This window comes from Eleutherodactylus coqui, chromosome 1 (assembly GCF_035609145.1).
Source record: "Eleutherodactylus coqui strain aEleCoq1 chromosome 1, aEleCoq1.hap1, whole genome shotgun sequence".
Lineage (NCBI taxonomy): Eukaryota > Metazoa > Chordata > Amphibia > Anura > Eleutherodactylidae > Eleutherodactylus > Eleutherodactylus coqui.
The window spans coordinates 121,026,881-121,052,129 of NC_089837.1; the positions used below are offsets into that span (position 1 = coordinate 121,026,881).

Genomic DNA, 25,249 nt, shown 5'->3' on the forward strand with positions numbered 1-25,249 from the left:
TAGGGCTCTTTGCACTCAGCTGTTGTAGAGCCTCTCGGATAGGCAAGTCAAAGTTCTCTTCTCCGATGGAGTAATCCATCTCTGTATCGGGGTTCGCTGTGGTTTGGTGCGAGAAATCGTCTTTTCCCAGCACCTCGGTCACCTGCCCCTTTAGCTTAGCGGCCTGGCTTCTAGTTGCCATTACCGCTGTTGCTTTGCCAAATAAAAGATAGAATAGAAAACAAGAAGAAAGGGAAGGGGACTGTCTGGGGATATCGTAAGTCTCTTACACAAAAAGCACTGAGTGAAACCTCGTAAGAAGGGCACCAATCTTCGCAAAGACTGGGTGCTTCTTTTCGTACAAGGACTAACTGCTTAATCCTGGCACGAACGTGTTAACGTTATCCCACCGCTGCCACCAATTTGTCACGTACGCAGGGCGAGGGCGAGGAAGGAAAGGCTCTTAGGTTGTGGAGTGACTGGTACCCAACTTTCCAGACTCCTGAAAAGCGACCATGAGCCACAGCCACAACTCTACAGCAACCCACCTGGCCCTGCACTTATTAACAATTTGTCCCTCACTGGACAAGAGGAGAGAGGGGAAGGGACGATACCTATCGATCCCACCTCTGGTCCTCAAACACTCTGCAGTATTGCAAGCTGGCAGTCGTTAGAATACAGGCTGGTTTGTATCTAGCGTCCCCACACTTCGGCACGCATGCGAAGCGGAAGCTCAAATCACCCACCTGATCCGTTCTAACGCACTCCAGAGCTCTACAATATGCATACAAAACGCTGCCACCACCAATTTGGTTACGGTAAATTGGAACCCGATTTATGACTTATGAATACAATCTTCGGAGAATATGGTTTCGTGTAACACGGACGAGGCTCACTAATTAATTTAAAGTTTAATTCTCAAAGACTAGAGCAGTGCTTATTTACAGAAAAAATACGAAAATGATGTTACAAGATAAATGGCAAGAGACTTACATATGATATCACAAACAGTAAAATAACAGGGATTAAAAGAAGAGAGTTACCATTCTGTGGCGTGGAGTCGCGCCAGAACTGCGGACCAGACCTCACGTATAGTGACCTCCAAGGGGCTGACCCTGAGCACACATTTGTGTGCGATTTTTAAACTCTCACTGGGGTAACTCCCACATAGTTCCTTCCAGCCCCCATGGGGGTTGGCTCATCTTGGAACACTAATTCCCTGAAATACATATTTCCTTCATAACTCCGTGTGGGTGTGACCCACCATGAAAATATGTCAACGATGTTTCCTGTTGTGATTTTACGTGTGTTTTGAGCCCACGCATGATTAGTTTTGGACGCATCTGATCCGAGATACGCAATCCTCGGTTTCTGAGTGTCGTGCAAATGCGGGAATCCCTGCATCTTATTGGCGGAGATGCAACGTTCCACAAAATATCCTCGTCCACGGGCTGCGACGTACAGATCTTTCATAACTCCTAAATTACATTTTCCTTTGTCTTACGGGCACGTTCTTTTGTTAACTTTGCCTCCAAAAGTTATCAGGTCAGTTACGACCATTTGGACCAGTAAGGGAGGGAAAGAGCTACTAAGGTGTGAAGCCTATTTCCTCTCCTTATTTCCTAACAAACATTTGCTGGCTCTGGCTCCAGAGGGGCTGTAGGACATCAAAGACCCCCTGAGGGAGATGTGTCAGGCTCTTTGAAGCCTGCTGCTCACAGCTTCCTACAGCACTCCGCTTTCCTATATGCGGAAAGGCATCTAAACCTTCTTTCTACAAACTGTACAAAATGACTGACAGACTACAAGCTCCACATAACAATGCATATCTATTAATCACATATCTTTATCTGTCACTCTGGTATCTATCTACCCTTCTAATCTCTATCTAGTAAGGGGGAAGGATGTCAGCTCAGCTTTTCTAGTGTCCTGAACGTCAGCTGATTGATACTGGACAGCTGGGGGGACACTTTATTCAACTCTTTTTACTACAATCCCAGACAGATATTTGTCCAGCCTTTGATCAAACACTCCCATTGAAGGAGAACTCACCACCTCCCGTGGTAACCTATTCCACTCATTCATCACCCTCACGGTCAGAAAGTTTTTTCTATATCTAATTTGTCTCCTCCCTTTCAGTTTCATCCCATTGCTTCTAGTCTTTATATATATATATATATATATATATATATATATATATATATATATATATATATATATGTGTGTGTGTGTGTCGAAAAAGTGTTGAATAATCACTGTGTTAGGTAACACTGGTGCATTAAATCTTGTGATCAATAACATGGTATGATATGAAGGTCACATCATGATCTGCTCTCAGTTGGTGTGCTGACCTCTCCTCTGCATAACAGAAGGCAACACTTGGCAGACATGGGTAAATATGGTGACTTGAGTGTCTTTGACCACAAGCATATTTTTGGTGCCCGGAGGTGTGGTACCATTATTTCTGAAACAGCCATGCTTGTTGGCTGTTTCTGAACCACATTACCAAGACTGTAGCAATACTGATTGAACCATGGACAGATATCCAACAGGCCACATGTGGTTGATCCTAGACTGTAGGATGGCACATCTGGTATCTCTGCAATGACGCACCACAGTGGACCAGCAATAGTGGAAAATTTATGCAATAACACATGCAGCATACTTTTTTTGGCTGTGGTTCCGTAACCAAAGACCAACAAGGGTGGCCCTAATGACCCTGAGTCATTGTCAATAATGCTTTGCATGGGTCCTCAAAAGACATGTTATAACCTTGGACATATGGCAGAAGATTGTCTGGAGTGAAGAATCCCATGTCTTGCTGAACCATAAAGATGGCCAGGTCTGCGTCTACTGTAAACAGCATGAAGTATGAGTGCAACCTTGTAGTTCAACAGGCCAATATTGGTCATCAAACCACAATCCTTGAATGGTGAATGATACAGGAAACTATTAGCTGATTGTCTGCATCCATATCTTTAGGAAGTCTTCCCTGACAACAGTGCCATCTTCCAATAGAAGAAAACTCTGTGTCATCAAGCTTGTATCACAAAGGAGTGGTTGAGGGAACCCAATAATGAATTCTCTACACTGCCTTGGCTCCAAAACTCACCAAACTGTAACCCCGTTGAATATGTTTGGGATATGTTGGAAAGGGCTGTGAGATCTCCTCCGACTCATCCACAAAATGTGCACCAACTGACAGAGCTAATAGTAATATAAGGGAAGACTAGATGGACCAGGTGGTCTTTTTTTGCTGTCAATTTCCTATGTTTCTATATTTCTATGAGCTGCTGCAGCAGACGTGGGTCGACCTAAGTATGAAGGATGTGGAATCTATTCTCTGATGTCTGAAAGGTGGGACAACCAATTGAGTAGGCGTTCTTAATACAGTGTATATATTTTGTATCAGTATATAGTTTTAAAACAGGTGATACTGTACATTCCCTTTAAGGAATCAATGCTATCTGTTTTAGGAATGACTGTAGTCTGTCTTTTTTTCTCTGCTCAGTGTGAGAGCCACATGATAAGAGATTCAGTCCCTGAGCAAGTAAGTCTATGCTTTCACAATAAAAGCTGAGATGATCCATGTGCAATTACAGTATGTTCTGTGAAACATCTACTTTACATGTAAGCTTAGCAATGTATAATTATGTATTAGGTCATTGGGAAACACAATGCACTTTACATGACTTTTGTAACTACAACATCTTTCTAATATATTTCTACTTTTAGAGATTTTACCTGACAATTACATTGGTATCATTATTTTGCAGCCATTTCATCTTGGTTCATCTTGGCAGTAGACAGTGAAATGATGATCTTTACATAGTTACCAGGTGGAATGTTCTAAAGAAGAATGTAAATGAAAAAGTTGCCTAAACTTTTCTGTAATTTTGTCTTTCTTTAAATGTTACGGTCAGGGGTGGGTTGGGAACCCAAAGTGGCTCTAGAAAAAAAATTACAAAGTGACCCCATGTTGTAGTTGGGCAAAAACCAGCAGTAAGCGGGGAAAACACAAGTAGGCAAGGGGTCAGAAAACCGTCAATTGCAGCCATGCTGGAGGTAGGGGGGGGGGGAGCCCATGCAGCGTGCATAGCTCGCCATAGAAAGTTTTCTATGAAGCACAGAAGTATGTTTTAACTTGTGTGGCAGAGTCAGCTCAGGTAGAGCACAATGTTGCAGTGTGAGCGGCAGTTAGAGACCACAACAGCAGATAAAGTCCATACAGGCTTGGCCTGTGTTTATTAGAAAGCATAAAAAAGAAACAAAATACAGCCTTAACTTCAGGCATAAACAAAAATCCTTCTTATCCAGCACTTACTAGACAGAGTCCGTCCCTGACTATACGTAAGGCTCGCTGCAGGCGCATGAAAAACCACACGTTTGCACCAAGTCCAGCTTTTTCCCTGGGTCAGGGATAGAGCTTCCTGTGAGACCAGCAACTTCCAGCATATAGCTGCACCCGGCCTCTTGCCTGTCTGCATAGCTGCAGACTTTATGGACTGGGTTAACTACCCAGGCTCTACACCTGGGGAGCTTGCCTTCCCATAATAAGACCTGGAGTGGAGGGAGTGGAATGGACAGCCCCACTAACAAGGCTGCCATCAGGCCCAAATATGTTTTATAAAACATCTCCAGCAACTACTCTTGCTGGAGATGATATTGTATCCTGGTTTTCCCCGTGTCCCATACAGTGAGACACGAACTCCCTTTATACCCACAGGGCGTAACATCTGAATCGAGGAGGAACATACTGACCATCCACTATTAACCCCTTCAGTGTCTCAAACTTGTTAAGCGTCCATGACATAAATGGACCAAATAGAGACAAATAATATTGGCACACCATGATCCCATACAATAATACCACCATATTGTTTCTGAAAAAATTACTATACATCAAACCCCTATACAGTAACCATATAGCAGTATATACCAGCTCTGCAGACCGTATAAGTGATTATATTACCATTATATCCACTGATCACAGATGTCTTGACTCTGACTGGAACCACTCACTTCCTCTTTTCTTTTCCATCTGGCTCAGTTGCAATGATGTCTTCTCACAATCACAACTTGTCTGTAGAATTTGACACACATATCTTTGATGCCTCAATCTTCCATCCACAGTGTCCCAGTCTGTAATTATGCCCTCTATAGCCTCCATTAAGTAAAATTGCCCCTCGTGGCCTAACTTGAGTAATAGTGGTCCTTATGCCATTCGTCACATAGTAACGCTCCTTATGGCTCATAGCTAACAACACTCCTCATGGCCTAAATGGTTTGAGAAAGCACTTTATACAGTAAAACAAAAAAACAAATATACTCACCTTTGCTGCTCCTCCCACTCCTGGCCTCTGCAGTCTGCAATGTTTACACTGCTCACCCGAGGACTTTCTGGTAGAGCAGTCATGTGGGCTTTTTATTAATTTGGGGTATGCACTGCCCCTAACATCCATACTAAAGAACCAGTGCACAATGACATTACCCTATCTTATTTTTCACTGTATGACAGACTGGTTTTGGTCCGACACACTGTAGTAGTCGGACACTGTGTAGAGGAACATCAGCCTGCACCACGACAGGGTCTAAACTGCACTAGCCCTTTGCCATCAGCCCTACTCATCACACACCCATTATTTAGGGTTTTATTTTTCAATCTACGTACTCTAAGTCCAAAAATATTTGCCAATTAATTTTTAAATGTTTTCTCATAGATGCCAATAGTCCAATTTTCTGACACGGAGCTTGAAATCTCTCACAGACACAGAGTTAAATGTTTGAGTTCAGGCTGCCTGAAGCTGCCACTTGGGAGAGTTTGGAATACTGCATACTGATTAATTATTGAGTATAATGTATAAATAGTAGGTGTAAGCTCCCTCTAGTGGTGAATACAGATAGCCTAAATTTAAAAAGTTAACTTTTTATCAAAGCAGGAGATTGTATCAAGAAAAGGAGACAGCTGAAAAATATACTAAGTAATGAATCATGACAAAGATGTTAGATCTAGACTGTCATCATGTTCAGAGGCGAACACTAAAATGTAAGTGAACGTGTTAAGCTCGTCTACGTTTTCCTTTTGACCTTTCAACAAATGTTAGTTTTCTAGTTCAAATGTGCTTGTTATGAACAGCAACAATCCTAGTAGAATACATGTGCCATCCGTTAAGCACTGAGTAGGTGGAAGTATGGCATACTACATATTTGCTATGTAGATGTTGATCTCATACAGACAACTCTCCTTTGAAGTTATGCTGGGCTCTAGACTGACTGCTATGCAAAAAGGTCAGTGGGGTTTTGAAGATAATATCAAACTCAATGGCTCTGCTTTAGCAAACAATAGTGAAACTAGTATATTAACTTCACTATTACTATGAATACAATGCTGATGATTTGTAATGACTATTATTACCATCATTCGTTAATCATCTGTATACACCCACATTGTAATGACAAGTAACTATTAATACACAGCAGCACAAGGATACTTATAATAAACCTTCCAGTTATTAATGTGATGGCAATATATATAACCCCAAAACAATAATGGACACTCACCCCAGTTCATTTCAATTACATCTAGGACGTTATACTACTATTGTTATTACCAAATCATTGACAAAAATCATTAAAATAAGTATCAGTTCCTAGTAATGTGCTAAAAAAATGTATCCCAGTCACTTGTGGAATTTAAAATGTCTGGAAAACTGTTGACATCACTTTGTTGCAAGGAGGAAAAGCTAATGAATACTCCCATCTATATAGCATAAAAATATGGGTGCACAACAGTACAGATTACTCACGGAGGTGTAGATTACCAATGGTAGTCTTCCTAATGAGTACACTGAAGTTGTTAGTTACCCACTGCTCCTTAATAGAGGTGAGCGAGCATACTCACTAAGGGCAATTACTCGATCGAGCATTGCCCTTAGCGAGTACCTGCCCGCTCGGAAGAAAAGGTTTGGCTGCCGGCGGGGGGCGGGGAGCGGCGGGGGAGAGCGGGGAGGAACGGAGGGGAGATCTTTCTCTCCCTCTCCCTCTCTCCCCCCCACTCCTCCCTGCTCACTGCCGCAACTCCCCTCTCACCCGCGCCGGCAGCCGAACCTTTTCTTCCGAGCGGGCAGGTACTCGCTAAGGAAAGTGCTCGATCGAGTAATTGTCCTTAGCGAGTATGCTCGCTCATCTCTACTCCTTAACTATTTTTAACCCCTTCATGACCAAGAGTCATTAAGGCACTGGTCGCATTCTGCAGTTCTAGTATCCTCACTTTCAAAAAGTTCTAAAATTTTTTATTTTTCTGGTGACACATCTCCATGAGGATTTGTTTTTTTGTGGGGCAAGTTGTATTTTTCAATACAACCATAACATAACATCTAATGTATTGGAAGATTTTAAAAAATTTCTAAGTAGGGCGAAGTGGGAAAAACCCACATTTGAACCATTTTGTTTCTTTCCATTTTTAGGCCTTAGTCAGACGGGCGTTTTTTGCCGCGATTTGCGGATCGCATGACGGATGCGCATCCGCAAATCGCGTGACCGGTGCGCCCAAGTCGCCCGCAAATCGCCCGAAAATCTGCTCCTAGCCGCGTTTCATTAGAAACGGGCCGGAGCTGTCCAGCGCATTGCATTCAATGGAGACGGCAATACAGCCGTCTCCATTGAAAGCAATGCGCTGCGGGCGAGCCCGGGATGAATTGTCGGTAAGGGCTTAAATATATAAGCCCTTACCTGCAATCCATCCTAAAACGTGTTAAAATAAAAAAAAATTGCATTCTCACCTTCTGCCTGCAGCTCCGGGCAGCCGTCCTGCAGTGGGTGTGAAGGGGGTGTGAGTCAGACCTGCCCCCTGATTGGCTCAGCGCTGAGCCAATCAGAGGCATGCCTCACTCACACCCATTCATGAATTCATGAATGGATGTGAGTCAGACCAGCCCCTGATTGGCTCAGCGCTGAGAGGCAGCAGTCACTCACCCATTCATGAATTCATGAATGGGTGTGTGAGTGAAACCGGCCTCTGATTGGTCAGGCTGTGACCAATCAGAGCAGATCATTCAGCAGGCGGGGATTTTAAAGCCCCGCCGGCTGAATAGTGCCGAGAAGCAGTTCAGGAGAACTGACAGCGGCCGCGGCTGGACTCCGGCTGCAGCGGAAAGGTGAGTATACAATTTTTTTTTATTTTAACACATTTTAGCATGAATTGCAGGGAAGGGTTTATATATTTAACCCCTTCCCGACAATTAACCCCGCGCACGCCGGCAGCCCATTGCTTTCATTGGAGCGGCTGTATTGCCGCTCCATTGAATTCAATGGGCAAACATCGTTCTTCTCTGCCACAGCTGTTACAGCTGTGGCAGAGAAGAATGATTTGTCTTCTATATGTTCTCAATGGGGTCGGCGCTGCTGCCGCCGGCCCCATTGAGCGCATATACAGAAGCGAACAGGAATCGCAGATCGCAGATAGGTGCGATCTGCGATTTTTTGTTCTATAATTTTTCGGACGAGCGCATAAAAAGCGCTCATGTGTCCGATACCATTGCGAAGCAATGGTTTTAAAAAATCGCCGGACGCATGCGCATGCGCAAATCGCGGCAAAAAACGCCCGTCTGACTAAGCCCTTACACTGTTCATGGGGCAGTACAAGTGCCATGTTATCCTCCACTCAGAACGCAGTGTTTGAGCGATCACTTTGTGCTGTAATAAGAACACAACGATTATCACTCGAAAATCGCTCAAAAGATATTTTGAGCAATAATCGTTGTCTAAACCAGCCTTTACTCCTTATAGCCACCACAGATGAATAACATCAGTATGTAGAAGATTAGAGAAGTACTGAGCAGTAGAGATGTGATTTCACTTGCTGTATTTCACTTACTATGAGCTGAAGTCACATCTGTGTGCAAATCTCTCTCCATACAGCAGCTCACTCCCTCTCCCTAATCTCTCTATGTAGATTTCTATGGGCAGCATAAGTCACCCTCCTCTACCACTGACTCCTCTCCATCGTTTCATCCCCTTGAGGTCTCATTTACACGAGCGCAAATCTCGCACACGTTTTTTGCGTTGTGAGACGCACCAATCTCGCACGAATATGAACTTTATTCTTTTGAATGGAGTCATACACGAGTGATATTTCCCCTCATAGTGATGCTGTGTGGAAAAAATTAGCTGCATGTCCTATTTTTTTTCGTGTTTCCCCGGAATCTATCGCCCATTGCTTTCAATCGGACAGTCAAACACATCATATGCCGTGCAATGAGCAGGCGAGTGCGATATGATGTTTTAAATTGAAATCAATGAGAAACACCTGCAGATCCTCTATTGTGCGTAAAACAAGAGCCGGAGGATCGCAATTTCACTGAAGTGATGGAAGGCGTTTTTGCATGAAAAACAACTTGCATCATTGACAAGTGTGATATTGCGCACGGGTGTGGACTCGTGGGCCCCCATTTGCTAAGGTCACAATTGCAACCCCTAGTGGTACACTAGTTCTGCAAAAAAAGACTCCCCTTAAGAGGGCAGAATTGGATTTTTTCTATTTCATTCCACTTAGATACTTGTAAATATTTTTCAGTTTATTATAGGGTACATTAAACAGAAAAATACAACTTGTCCTGCAAAAAACAAGCCCTCAGACAGTTATGTTGATGGATAAATAAAAGAGTTATGATTTTTTAAAAGTGGGGAGGGAAAACAAAAAATGTAAAAAAGGGCTACATCATTTGTAAAAACAAACATATAAGACCTGAATATACTTTTCTTTTTTTTTGTTTGTCTGCTTTTTTTTCCTCAGATCCCCTACATAGGCAGAGAGAAAAAAAATTACAAAATTCTTCCTGCATGCAGCCACGAATAGACGGAGCTTTGCTGCTAACTACAGATTATTTATACATTGACTCTCAATAATAAATCAGTATGTAGCAAGTTGCCTCTACATGCTTGCAGAAAGTTATTAATTATGCAGGGGAATTGGAGTTCTGCATCATATGAAGATGGAAATCTTACTGCTATAAAGATATATTATATTCATCAGCGATTGGCCTAAAAATGACATGATATACAAAGTTGTGGTAGCAGACCAGAAGTGCTAGTCTTGACTTGTCATGTGTATCAGTGAAGCTTGGGAGCTCACGACCCTGTTGCAGATTCACCAGTTGGCCTCTCTTGGACCACTTTTGGTGGGTACACACTTCTACATTCCAGCAACTTCCTACAAAACCTGTTGTTGGGGATGTTCTGACCCACTCATCTGACCATCACAATTAGGCCCTTGTCAAAGTTGCTTAGATCCTTACATTTGTCTATTTATCCTTCTTTCTCTTTATCCTTCTTTAACTTCAAGAACTGATTCTTCCCATCCTGCCTAATATATCTCTTTGACAAATCCAATTGTATAGAATAATAAGTTATTCACATTATCTGTCAGTGATTTTAATTTCATGATGAATAGATAGATAGATAGATAGATAGATAGATAGATAGATAGATAGATAGATATGAGAAAGATTGATCGATATGAGAAAGATTGATAGCTATGAGAAAGATAGATATGAGATAGATAGATATGAGATAGATAGATATGAGAAAGATAGATATGAGATAGATAGATATGAGAAAGATAGATAGATATGAGAAAGATAGATAGATATGAGAAAGATAGATAGATATGAGAAAGATAGATAGATAGATAAATAGATATAGATAGATAAAGTTTATAAAGTGTTATGAAACTTTGCAATTCAACTATTCTCTGTGTAACTATTTGGAGCAGTAGCTGCAATTATTTGAATGCAAAAAAATCCCCTGCACCCCTACCCCTTCTCTTAGTAGTGTATATTGAAATTCCTACCATCCAGCATCCAATAATCCAGAACTGCTTTAAATATTCGTTAACTTCTATTAAAATAATAATGTCAATTGACTGAAAAATCCAACCACCTGATGGAGACCATCACATACTATTCTATTTCAGTATAAGCCTCATGCACACACCCAACCAATAATAAAATTATAACTGCCGTGGGAAAATATGAGGAAACCTTCACATAACTGTAGGGACAGCTGACACTTGAGCAGAACTGCTGTGGGAATGCAGATGAGGTGTAGACATTATGGTAAAAACACAAGTTTCAGATAGGTAGCTTCAATACAGCAAAACTCAATCAGGCTAAATAGTGTAATCCTTCCTCATTCCAATTCTTGCCGTAAATGGCTGAACATAATAAATAACCCCTTCAGGACCAAGCCAATTTTTACAGAGCTCGTATATATTTTAGTTATCTAGGCTATGCATAGCATGTGTGCCCTGCTTATCTGGGCACTGTATGTCACCAACTGCTGCATGTATTTTCTGGGTACTGCATGCTATTCTGTCTGGCAATGTGAACACTATTTATCTAAGTACTAAAATATACTTTCTGATCATTGTATGCTGAATATATCAAGACCAGTATTGGCAATCAGGGTTCCAAGGCAGTTACTTAGAGCCCGAACAGAGGTTCCCCACAAGACAACAGCAAGTGCTATCTATTTTAGACTTTGGATATAAACAGATTTAAAACCTCATATATACTTAAAGGGGTTGTCCAGCTGTAAACCATTAATGGCTTATCCACAAGATAAGTCATCAATACTAGATCACTGGGGATCTGCTGCCTGGGATTTCCCCTGATCAGCCATTCACCAGGCCAGTGTGGTTTTATACTGAGCAGCTTGCTACAGAAAACAGACAGCTCTGTTCTCACTGCAGTGGCCAAACTTGGTATTACAGTTAAAATTCCCACTGAAGTGAAGAACTTTGCCTGTAGTACCAAGTCAGGCCACTGCAGTGAAAATGGAGCTGCCTGCTGCCTGCAGAAATCAGCTTAGTATACAAACACTCTAGCCTGGCAAAAGGCTGATCATCAGAGGATCCCAGGCAGCAGACCCCCATTGATCTACTATTGTTGATCTATTCTGTCGACAGGCCATCAATGGTTTTCATCTGGTCAACCCCTTTTAGTAGATATGCAGAAATCAGTTTAGGATTTTATAAAAACTAAGGGGGAATTTATTAAATGACTTAAGCCAGTTTTGTGGTATAGGAAAGTCACACATTTTGGCATATGTCATATCGGTGACAAAAACTTGAACTTTATACTTTTCTCACCACGTTTGAGAAGTAGGCAGGGTTAGGTGGGAGGTTGGGACCATCTTTGGTTTAAGACTGGCATATAAAAAGGCCAGTCTAAGTAAATCTCCCCCTCAAAGTAAGGTGCAGCTATAGTAAATAAGGAGGGGGGGGGGGGGGGGTAGTCCATTCATTGCTTTCCCATTGGGTCACATATTTTTAGCCACCCTTTGGACAACTATGGGCATCATGTTCAGCAAGCAACTAGCTTTAAAAATGGCTGTATTTCTAAAAAATGGGAAAAAAATCAGCTTTTGTTTAACACTAAAATACATAATTTTGCTAAAACCATAAAAGTAAGATTTTCTTAATGCTTTTTCTCTAAAGACTTTCTTTCTGAAAGACACAGGTCCCCAAATACCAATCCTGCCTAATGGAGCCCTCGCTCAGATATCTGAATAGGTCTCATTAGCATATCATTTGTATTTTATTTACGCTAATCATTCTTAATTTCTTTTCATAGCGACATTGTTCATGGGTCATTATTCTGTGATAGCATCATGTAAATTTCCTTAGTTAATAAGATGTTCACAATAATACTGTGTTAATTCAGATTAATATTAAATTAAAACTGTATTAAACTCTGAATCTGATTTGGTGGGAAATCTATTGTAGTAAATGTGATTTACAATGCAGAGAGAAACCATCAATTGACCATTAAAGAACAATCCAGAATTCCATATTCTCTTTAACCCTTTAAGGACCAGGACCAAACACTTCTTACGGATTTTGCCCATTTGGTGGTTTTACTGCCCTATTTTTTAATCAGCTACCAAAATCATTTTTGGTGCACTTTTTTCTATGACATGCAGGGATATTTTTTAAATATCTTTTTCTTTACAGATTTGTTTTTTACTTTTTTACCTTTAAGTTAATTAGTTCAATATGTGCTATTTTTGTGCATGGATGCCGAGGATTATAGAGCATGCTGCGTATTTTTTTGTGCAATCGAAATGCGCATGCAAAATATGCTTATGCGAACGTATGCATATGTGTAACACTGCACAAATACGTTCCTGTGAATCCAGCCTAAGGTTTGGGGCTTTTCTGTATTTCCAGGTTAATGTCAGCCTGACGGATACAGGGTGCAGGAGATGCCATTGCTGAACAAACAAAACTTTATTAACTGTCAAACAGGGAAACGGTAACTTGTGACCTGGTAATCCAGGGTATCTTAGTCTGTCAATAAAGTTCAATAGTCCGTAAAAACAGTCATTAGATTTGTAGCCTCATTGACCAGCATCAGCAATACACGTTAATTATCTCATTGAAAAGTCTTAAGGTCTGCTAACACAGGATACTGTAACTGTAACAACTCTAGGAAGATTAGGGATGACTTACTTTCAGGCCTGCTGGCATAGGTTAAGAGTTATTGGAGCAGAGGAAATGGAGGAACCACTTGGCACTAACTTTACTATTCAGCCATCCTCTTCCTGCTTACCAGAGGAAAACTGCCCATAGTACAATTGCTATAACCCTGTAGCACAAACCAGGAGTCTCCCTTCTTCCACTGTCCATAGCTTAGCTACTCTCTGCACACTCCGTCAGCTTCTCAATGGCTGTATCTCTTTCTCCCGGAGGAAACCGTCCTCAGGACTGTATTTGCAACACTGCAGTACACCAGGAGAGACTCCTGCTTCAACCTCCGTCCCGCACCAAGTACTTCTCTTAATATTTTCTGTTCCTTCTTCTGTCTCAGCTCTGTTCCTGCCTGTTACTACAAACCAATATTTGATAAACGATATGCTATCGGGGTCCAAATTCAATTTTAGAGGTAAGCTGAGCTCAGGAGACTAACGTTAAATCACATAGCATGGGATGTGATCCGAAGTAATCTGTTTTTTTTAAATGATAGGTGACAGGTTTTATAGGGTCACATGTTCAATTACAATAATTCAAATCTATTATCATTCGTTACCATTGGTCAAAGAACATAAACAAAATATGAAATATACAAGATAAAGATTTTTAACATCTAAAATTAAAGGCAAAAAACACGCAAGCGCACAAGAGTCACACATGATTAACTCAGAATACGAAAGTACAATAATGTAAACAATAAACTGTTTACATAGAATATTTGGGAACATATGTGAACAGTTAGGAACAGGTCAGTTTGACCTGCTGGCCAGTCTAAATGCCACAGTAGCTATCTTCTGGAACAAAAGCCTTAGTGATTCACTCAAGGCTTATTAAATAAGCATTTAATATTCATAAATCCTCCAAAAAAGAACAAATAAATACAGTAAAAAGAGATACAGAAGATGGCTACGTGCTTACAAAATGGCTACGCATAGGATAGAACATGGAGTCATATTCATTTCACTAACAGTCCCCCCTTTTGCGGCAGATTCATCATGCTACCCAGTTCCTCTGCCATAACGCCAATGACATGACCTCTTCACTCATCGCAAAAACTTGAGCTAACCACTACCGGTAGGGAATGTGTTGCCTTACCTAACCAGGAAGATGGAAGTTCCTAGGAACCATTCATAATCCTCTGATTACCCCTATGTAGGGTGTTCCCAACTCATCCCTGAGGCCTCTAATCTAACTCTGAGAGCACAGGATTCATGTCTGCCCCATACTGGGATTGATGATGAAGCATGACGCAACCATTTAGTCATACCTGAGTTGAATTTCACCTAAACAAAACCATTTTTTTTCTATTTAACAAAACTTCAAATCTCGGAAATACTACCTGCACCTAAAGCCACACTAGAAAGGCAGCAGGATCTTACGGAGGTAAACAAGTGGCTTCGAAGTTCGTGTAAGAAGGAGGGATTTGGGTTCCTGGAGAACTGGGCTGACTTTGCTGTCGGCTACAGGCTCTACCGTAGGGACGGGCTGCATCTTAATGGGGAGGGTGCAGCTGTGCTGGGGGAAAAGATGGCCAGAAGGCTGGAGGAGTGTTTAAATTAGGGACTGGGGGAAGGCAAAATGAGAAATAGTGGAGTAGCCAGTGTAGCTAGCGACTAGGGTCTAAGCAAGGGGAATGGGGGTCGAGCAGGGGATGGGGTTAGTACAGTTAGAGCTGTTAGATCAGCCATTAGTACGAATAACAACAAAATGAATTTAAAGAACAAAAAAACCTATATAAATTGTATGACCACGAATGCAAGAAGTCTGATTGGTAAAGTGGGTGAGCTTGAAGCGAGAATGAATGATGAAAATTATGATATAGTCGGAATAACGGAAACATGGCTTGATGATAAGTGCGATTGGGCGGCGAATTTACAGGGGTACAATCTCTTCAGAAGAGACCGAAAGAACCAGAAAGAGGGACTTAAATCCAAGGCTACGGGAGGATATAGGAGTAAGGGAAGAACAGGTAGAATCTCTGTGGGTAGAAATAAAGGGAGGAAAAAATAACAAAATCTTGATAATGGTTTTCTATAGACCACCAAAAGTAGCAGAAGAAACTGAAAACTTACTATTAAGGCAGATAGAAGAGGTGTCAAACCGCAATTAAGTAATTATCATAGGGGATTTTAATTATCCAGATAGAACATGGGAGAACGAAACCTGCAAATCTCACAGGGGTGATAAGTTCTTGAGAGTAATTAAAGACAATTACCTGAACCAACTTGTGCTGGAACCAACGAGAGGGAGGGCCATTCTGGACCTAGTATTAACTAACAAACCGGACCGAATAAATGGGGTACAGGTTGAGGGGCACTTGGGGAACAGTGACCACAATATAATCAACTTCCAGATGGCATTCAATAAGAAGCCTTATCAGGGAGTGACAAACAAACTAAACTTTGGTAAAGCAAAATTTGATCAGCTTACAACTACTATCGGTAATATTAAATAGGACAACATCCTCAAAAATAACAGTACAGAGGACAAATGGGAAAAGTTTAAAAGGATCCTAATCTCCTCATGCGAGGTGTTCATTCCCTTTAAAAATAAAAGAATCTCAACTAAAAGGAAACCAATGTGGCTCGACAAGACGGTAAGAGGGGCTATAAACGAAAAAAAGAAAGTGTTCAAACTACTAAAACAAGAAGGTAGCGAAGAAGCGCTAAAATCGTACAGGAAAAAAAAACCAAATTTGCAAAGATAGGATCAAAATTGCCAAGGAGGAGGCAGAAAGACTGATCAAGACCGGTGTTGTACCATTGGATTGGTGCATTGCCAACGTGGTTGCAATTTACAAAAAGGGGACCAAAAGTGAGCCTGGTAACTACAGGCCAGTAAGTCTCACTTCAGTATCGGGAAAAATTTTTGAGGGGATTCTGAGAGACGCCATCGATGAGCACCTCAAGGAGAACAAGGGAATAACTCCTCACCAGCATGGGTTCATGAAGGGTCGCTCATGTCAGACAAATTTAATCAGTTTCTACGATGAAGTAAGCTCTAGGATAGACCTGGGAGAATCTATTGATCTCGTATATCTGGACTTCTCTAAAGCATTTGACACCGTGCCTCATAATAGGCTAATATACAAAATGAGAGAGCTCGGATTGGGTGAAAACGTGTGTAATTGGGTAAAGAATTGGCTCAATGATAGAAAGCAGAGGGTGATAATAAATGGTTCATATTCTTATTGGGCAACAGTCGCTAGTGGGGTGCCACAGAGTTCAGTATTAGGCCCCATTCTGTTCAATATATTTATCAACGACCTGATAGAGGGGCTGCACAGCAAAATATCAATATTTGCAGGTGACACAAAATTATACAATATAATTAATGCAACGGAGGACAATGTGCGGCTACAAACGGACCTGGATAAGCTGGGGGCTTGGGCAGAAAAATGGCAAATGAAGTTCAATGTTGATAAATGTAAGGTTATGCACATGGGCAGGAGAAACGGATGTCACCAATATACACTAAATGGGGTACTGCTAGGGAAAAGTGAAATGGAAAAGGATCTGTGGGTATTAGTGGACTGTAGACTAAACTGGAGTAACCAATGCCAGTCAGCTGCTGCGAAGGCAAATAAAGTCTTGGGGTGCATTAAAAGAGGTATAGGGGTGAGGGACGAGAACATTATCCTTCCATTATATAAGGCACTATTGAGGCCCCACAAGGAATACTGCGCACAGTTCTGGTCACCGGTGCTCAGGAAAGATGTTACAGTACTGGAGGGGGTTCATAGAAGAATGACTAAACTAATACATGGAATGACGGGACTAGAATACCCAGAGAAGCTATCCAAATTGGGATTATTTACTCTAGAAAAAAGAAGGCTAAGGGGCGACCAAATAACTATGTATAAGTACATGAGGGGACAATACAAGGATCTCTCCCAGGATCTGTTTATACCCAGGACCGCGACGGTAACAAGAGGGCATCCGCTACATTTAGAGGAAAGCAGGTTTCATCACCAACATAGAAGGGGATTCTTTACTGTAAGAGCAGTTAGACTGTGGAACTCTCTGCCTGAGGATGTGGTGATGGCAAAATCCATAGAAGAGTTTAAAAGGGGACTTGATGTCTTTCTGGAGAGGAAGGATATTATAGGTTATAAATCTTAGGTTAATTGTTAATCCGGATATACAGGCAGGTAGAAACAATTAGGGGTTGATCCAGGGAACAGTCTGATTGCCATTAGGGAGTCGGGAAGGAATTTTTTCCCCAAAAGGGCTAATTGGCTTCTGCTCTTGGGGTTTTTTGCCTTCCTCTGGATCAACAACAACACGGGAGGATAAACAGGCTTGACTAGATGGACATTGTCTTCATTCGGCCTTACGAACTATGTTACTATGTCTATTAATGGACCAGTGAACCAATTATTGGATAAATACTAGATCAGGTATGCACTGAATGCAACACCTAAGGAATATACAATTTACCACTATACTACAAAGTATGCAGAAAAAAAAGCAAAAACCCAAGAATACACTGAACCAGGAACTGGGAAGTCAATCAAACTATCAGGTAGGTTGAAATAACAAATGCTACAAAATTTCTTACATCTATGATCAAATAATATCAATTATAGCTCTGTTCTGTAGAATAGCATCCTAAGTACATTGTACATTCAGCAGTAACAAGTCAAAGGTCTATAAGGTAGCATTAAGTGCTCTTACCATATCACATGCTATACCATTTATTATCCTGCCACTAGTTCTAGCCAATCCCCAGACTCCCACTAGTGATGCTCCCACTATTACTCAGCAGTGTGGAAGGTCTATCACAGGCTTCAACCAGCAGACAGGATTCCCTGTAGCTCTAAATTGTAGTCAGGTGTTCGATGCATGAGAATACCTAAGTGTGACTAAACACAAAACATACTAGCACTATTGTATTTGTTAGTTAACAACAAAATTAATCTTGAATTGCAATAGTTGGTTAGCTAGCCCTAATATTCAGAAAGGTTTATGATCTAGACAATCGGTAACTTGTATTAACTGATCTCTCATCCGTAGTATGATTGGGCAAATAAAATCATCTAGTAGGCCTAGTCCATGAACATTACATGAGGCTTACTATTGTCCTCAGTCGATTGTCTGCAGTTTCCCTGGAAAAGTGTGCACTCAGAGCTCACCATTTATGACTGACCATTATGCGGTAAAACGAGATTTGGCATGACTACTACGGTGTGATCTAGGGCTCCAGACAACTTGTCATCTAAAAAGACAGAGCATAACTCTGGCCTGATTTTGTACCATTTTATCTCACATATTGTATACTATTTTATTAGGTAGCTTATTATAATCCCCATAGGGAGTAAGATTTGAAAACAGAGGCACTACATTATTAGTGAGGTCCGCACACGCACATCCTGTCCAGGAGGGATACAGTCTACAGTGACACTTTTTCCTGTACAAATGAGATGGCATGATGATCCTCGGTTCATGAGAACTAACCAGGTGTCACCAAGCCTGTAAGCACTTTTGGGAAATATATACACATACATATTCACACAAAACATTTTCTTTACATGACTTGGCCTCCTTTATTATGGGATAACGAGGGGTATACACACAAAAGCATAGAGGAGGATATTATAGGAGCATGGGAATACATAAAACAGTTCCTCGATTTTCTACAAGTACTTCATGATTTTAACACACATATTGTCTCAATTATTTTCGAACATATTATTCTTTAACATGTTATTCAAGCCCAACCCCATGATACTATAATCATAACTTAAAAAGCATGCATAGTCTAGCAGGTATTTGATTCTTTATTTCGGATGGAGACTCACATATAGTGGTTGGCAATTTGAGTGAAGAGGCAGTCATCAACTGGATCCGGTATGGTCCATCAAATCTCCATTCCAAACTTTATCCCAATATGTCAACGCAGTCATCTTAAAACACAACTTTAAGTTTGGATCTGGAATCAAGGAAAACACATTTATGAGTGACAGTTAACTTTTTATCATAAAATAATCACATGGGAAGTGAGATTCTCATGCCAGGATTGGTGAAAAATGTGACTGTTCTCAGTAAGAGAAACAAAGTGATGTTGTAGATATGATACCTTCTAATGGCTAACAAAAACACATGATATCGTGTATAGCGAGCTTTGGAACCTACTTCAGGTTCTTCCTCAGGCTCATGGCTAATGGAATAGATCCGAAGACACGTATCTATATATATAAAGACGAAAATCCTCACTGACTCACTCACTCACTCACTGACGGATTTGCCACTAATTCTCCGACTTCCCAATGTTGTAGAAACATGAAATTTGGCACAAGCATAGATTATGTCCAAAATAGAAAAGTAAAGGGGTCCCAACTTGATTATTCAATTCTAAGCGCAAAAAAATTAGCGTCCAAATTTTATGTACATAATCTAAATCTCTCACTTCCCAATATCATAGAAACTTGAAATTTGGCACGAGCATTGATTATGTCATAAATAGGAAAAGGTAATGGGTCCCAACTCAATTATTCAATTCTAAGCGCAAAAGAATTAGCGTCCAAATTTTATGTACGGAATTTAATTCTCTCACTTCCCGGTGTCATAGAAACTTGAAATTTGGCACGGGCATTGATTGTGTCATAAATAGAAAAAGTTAATGGGTCCCAACTCGATTATTCAATTCTAAACACAAAAGAATTAGCGTCCAAATTTTGCACACGTAATTTAATTCTCTCACTTCCTGATGTCCTTTTATATAAAGGAAACGTCACATGGTTACCTACACGTGGTGTTTCCTGGGTAATGCAAAGAACCATGCAAAATGGTGAACATTTTTTTTCCTCTGTATCTCTAAAGTAACCACGACTTCATAAGATTTTCCGTGTGAACACCAGATAAACCCCAGTACCAAATTAACTCAGGTGAAGCCGGGTATATCAGCTAGTACATATATACAGTCACATTTTGCTCCACTGGCTAACATAGTACAAAACTTTATCTTGTTTTAGCTAATTGGGGCTGAAGAAAGTATAAGCCTATTACAGGGGCCCTACCAAACATAACGTCCTAGGGACTCAACTCAGCCTGATGATCAGGCACAGGTCTGACTGAGTAGAGGACCAAGGAAATGTGTACCTCTATTATTTTCCATGACTTCTGCTACACCGTATATGTACATGTTGCCATGTCTGCACGGGACGCTCTGGATACGTAACCTGAAAACACCACGCTACTGCATATCAAACAGTACAAAACAATCAAAACAACCGCATAAAAGTAAACAAACTCTCCCTAATAAACTAAAACAGGGAAGGAACCTGCCTAACCTTTTTAAAGAGACAGTACCATTACAAAGAAAACACCATACTATTATTAAAAAGCGGCAACCTCTTACAAACACATACTTTTTTCAACATGGGAGTCTATAGACACCTGATAACTAACAGATGACATCCATCAGAGGCGTCTTTTGGAGGTTACAAGTTTTTCTTATTACCTGTTTAACAACTTGCTCCTTACATCTCAGGATATGTCAGGCTTAGAGATAAGTTAAGGAAGTAGACATCTGTAGCAATAAATGTTAATCATTCTAAACCCACTCAGTAAAGGTAAGACTCAACACACATTTTTGTTGCCAATTTTGCACTACATGATATACTGAGAATTACATGTTCACAGCACATTCGCAGTATTAATGTAATATACTCTTTAATTCATGGGAAATTTTGTGAAATTGTGCTCATTTAGCAACAAGGTATCAGTTTCTAGTTAGGCTCACTAAGATGATAATATAATCCGCCAAACCACATAATACTGACTCTAATGATCTGAATCCATCCATTCTGTTTGGTCTTACAAGATGGGATAGAGCATACATTGTAAAGATTTATAGGGAGTAATTTGAACTCTAGAATAAGTGTCTACTCGAAAGAGAATTACTGAATATTTTTAGGCAATGCTACATTTCCTCTCTATTAATACTGTATGACCATGTGGGTATAAAAAGACTACGTCACATACAATATATGACAAAAGAGGCATTACCATACATAACATTTCACGGACAACATATATTCTAATTGTTTTAACTTTTTTGATTCATTGTAATGTTCTCATTGTCAAACAGATACAGATGATGACTTTAACTAGCAAATTTAATTGCAATATTCATCAGTGTGAAATATAGCAACCATGATTCATGTTGGCAGGAGCTATGAAGAGGGAATACCATAATATTTCTCATCATTGATATATTAACATCTTTCAGACATGGTCCCCAGACCTCTAAATCTAAGATGTTTTCACATGCAACAACTAACACAATACTACAGCAACAAAACCTTCCATGCAGAATATACACCTAAAGCTAAAGTAAAATATCAATAATAACAATATAAAGAAACACTCTGAGCAAGACTGATACATCATGGTATACTTAGGACAGGGGATGAGAGTAGGGTACTTGATACAGAGAATCTCTCTATTAGGGCTAATCCCCACGGGCGGATTTCCCATTGCCCCGCAGCTATTAGGTTCTATTGAACCTAATAGTGCAATGCTCACGGTGCAGCATTCTGCTCCGTGAATTCACCCGTACTCACCCGCGGCATGTTCTATTTGCCGCGAGCGTATTCGCGGACAGCTTCCATTGCAGTCAATGGAAGCCATCCGTCACGCTATCTTTCGCTGTAGCACAGCGAAAGATAGTGTGAAAACGCTTCCCCGCCTACTGCCGGCCATGTCATATGACGCTGTGGGCGTGTCATATGATGCCCTGGTCGCATCATGCGCTCTACTGTGCATGCGCGCCGGAGCGTCATGCGGGACGTGGGGCAGCAGACCCGGAGGTAAGTATGGGGTCTCTGGGGGAGTGCTGTGACGGGCTCCGCTGCGGAATTCCGCTTGCAGATCCCATCACGGCCGTGGGCACTAGGTCTTAGAGTTCTCTATATCACTGTATCATGCACTTCCTCTTCGGTCCATGTATCAGAAGTGACACTGGTAAACCATACACTAAACATATACAGAATATTATAATTCATCTGAAGAATGTATAAAAATAGTTTGAGAAACTAATCAAAACTGAAAAACACCTTACATGAAACTTATTCTGATTAAATATTTTCTACCATAACATTCCTACTTCCACCAGCAGCAAGAACTAATAATGAAACGAAGAACCCACGAGGTGGTGTTAGAGCCCTCCTTAGGTTTGGAGGATAGGAGTCTTACCTTGGCCCGCCTCTTGTCTGAGGCCCTGGTGGGTATCGCCAGTGTAATGGGAGCCACATCTCCTTCAAATGGGGTCATTTCCAGGGTTTGTATATGCTGCTGGGCCATAGGCCAAGTGGTAAGCACCGTTGCAAGCCTGTATCATTACCGACAGTAGTTTGGACATAACTTGGTTCCTGATAAGCTTCAAACATTTTATTCAACAACAATTTATCTGATGTCCAAAGAGTCGGAGGTACAAGCTTAATATTGCAAAATGAAAGTAGAAGTCTTTGTAGCAAAATGTCCCTTGCACCCTCCTTACTCACATTGGCTGCTATTCAATAACAGTCCTCTATATAGGTCCAAATGAAATCCATTGTGGAATCAGTCTTTGCAGCAAGGCCACAGTCTATTGTACTCTGTTCAGGTCAGAGGCAATCACACTTGGACTGAACATAGCAAATGTTTAACAAATGTTCCCAGAAGATTGAGGTTCGTCATGGTTTCACTCAACCTCCACTGGGTTATAGTCTCTGTTCTGTAGGACACTCCACTGTAACAAAGGCTCTGGTAGCAAAGTCCTCCAAGTGATATTGCAGTGTGCACATTCACTGAATGCAAGTCCCAAACAATGACATAAAAAGTCTTTATGTTATTTCCTCTAATAGACGAAGGTGTTGGTTTTGGTGTACTTACACGTACACAAAAACAAGCCTATGGCCTCAAGGTTCATCAGCACCCTGTCATACCCATTTTCCACTAATTCCCCAAGTTACATAAGGATGGTTTTCCCACTCCTTTCGGCCACTTGTGACCGGTATATTGTCATTGAATGAACCCATTTGTTCATGGGTTGACAGTCTGCTCCAACCCTTGATTTTCTCATTACCAGGATACATACAGGATACCAAGCATGTACTTAGGGCACTAGATGACGTGTCGTGGCCGGGTGGGTCCATGTGGATTACAGCTGATGTTACTTCTTTATATATGGTTATTCCCCATCATTTAATGGATTTGGCATTGCAATGGCTCTTCGAGATTTACAGCTCATACTCCCCTGAGCTCAGATATTACCTGGGTACTGGAGTGCAATATTTGCTCAAACATACTTTTTTGTCCTTTGATTCCAGGTTCTACTTCCAGCTCACTGGTGCCAGTATGGGTGCAAAATTCTCTCCTTCTATTACCATCATTTACATGACATGGTGGGAGTGACGTTATCTACTCAATGAGGATTGTCCATTTCAGCAAGATTTGGTTTGATATGGCTGTTCCATTGGTGACCTGCTGTTTATATGGTCCAGCGGTGTGGTGGCCATACCAACCCTGGTCAGTTATCTCAATAATAATCCATTTAATCTTCAATTCATGTTTGAATGGTGGAGAAGAACATGAATACAATGTCGCAGTAGCAATGTGGGACCAGGGCTAGCTGATGACTGGGACACTAAGCTACAAATCTATGCATAAGATCCAGCATACAGGTTATGTTTTATTTTGTGGGCAGAGGTGAACGATCTCCACCTTGCTCTTCTTCCATTCACTAAAGGATCATTACTCATGTGTGAAGCTGATACGACTGTCGGGAATGCCAAAGCATAACCACCTTGTGGCAGGACATAGCCACGCTCTGCAATGCATTGTGCTGGACATCTATATACATATCCCTTGAGAATCTCTCAATGATTCTAGGCCCTATATAAAAAAATTGAAAAAGTCTTTTTAGATACTTTGTCCTTGCAATGAGACAAATTATTCCAGATGTGTCCTTCCTTAACCCTCCTCTTGGCTGAAGATGAGTGGCTTGAGATGGCAGTCCTTGAAAAGAAATTGTGCTACTCCATCAGGCGCTGTTTATATGTGTCTGCACAAGAATGTATTGAAAATGTATGCATCTATTGAATATTTTCATGAAAAATTGGAGTTTTTCATGAAATTTGCAGAAAGGTAACAGTGTGTTTTGGAAATTAACCATTTCTCCTTTAAGGTTGACTAGAATAAACGCCTTTAAATGACCCTCTTGGCTTGAAAAAACAAAGATATATGCACTAGCTTCTCTGACTACATAATATACACTGTTCATTAGTATCCATCATCATTAGTCTAAGACACCACACTTGCTTTGCTTAATCAATGCTGCCCACATGAGCAGGGCAGGCCAGTCACATCAGCATGTAGTGTCTTAGACTACCAATGTATACTATGCACAGAATGCATCAGGTAGTCGGAAAAGCGGTTCAGACAACTTTGTTTCTTTGTTTCACCAGGCCCAAAGGTTGCTTTAATGTGTTGATGTGACAGCTTTGTTTCTACTGCAGTGGCCAGGCTTGGTATTACAGAAAAGTTCTCATTCACTTTAATGCCTGCCATACCAAGAATGCTACTGCAGAGGGAATGAAGCTGTCCACTTCCTGCAGAAATCAGCTCAGCGGAAGTGCCAGGTGATGATAAACCATCAGCAGTTTACAAATGAACAACCCCTTTACCCTCTGTTGCCACGATGCAGTTTAACCCTTCACCAGCACAACCCTTTTACTTCTCTTCCCTCCCTTTTCCC

The 25,249-nt window shown here is 41.0% G+C and overlaps 1 long non-coding RNA gene across 2 annotated transcripts in view; it reads right to left on the minus strand.

The window, feature by feature from the left end:
* LOC136610418 (uncharacterized) overlaps positions 1-25,249 on the minus strand; it is a 76,142-nt gene that overhangs the window by 20,516 nt on the left and 30,377 nt on the right. Inside the window, exon 4 of one of the 2 annotated variants that reach the window (XR_010790079.1) lies at positions 19,311-19,441. This is a non-coding gene — a long non-coding RNA (uncharacterized lncRNA). Of the gene's footprint in view, positions 1-19,228; positions 19,442-25,249 lie in introns of those variants that run through there. The other variant, XR_010790078.1, reaches the window with a different exon arrangement.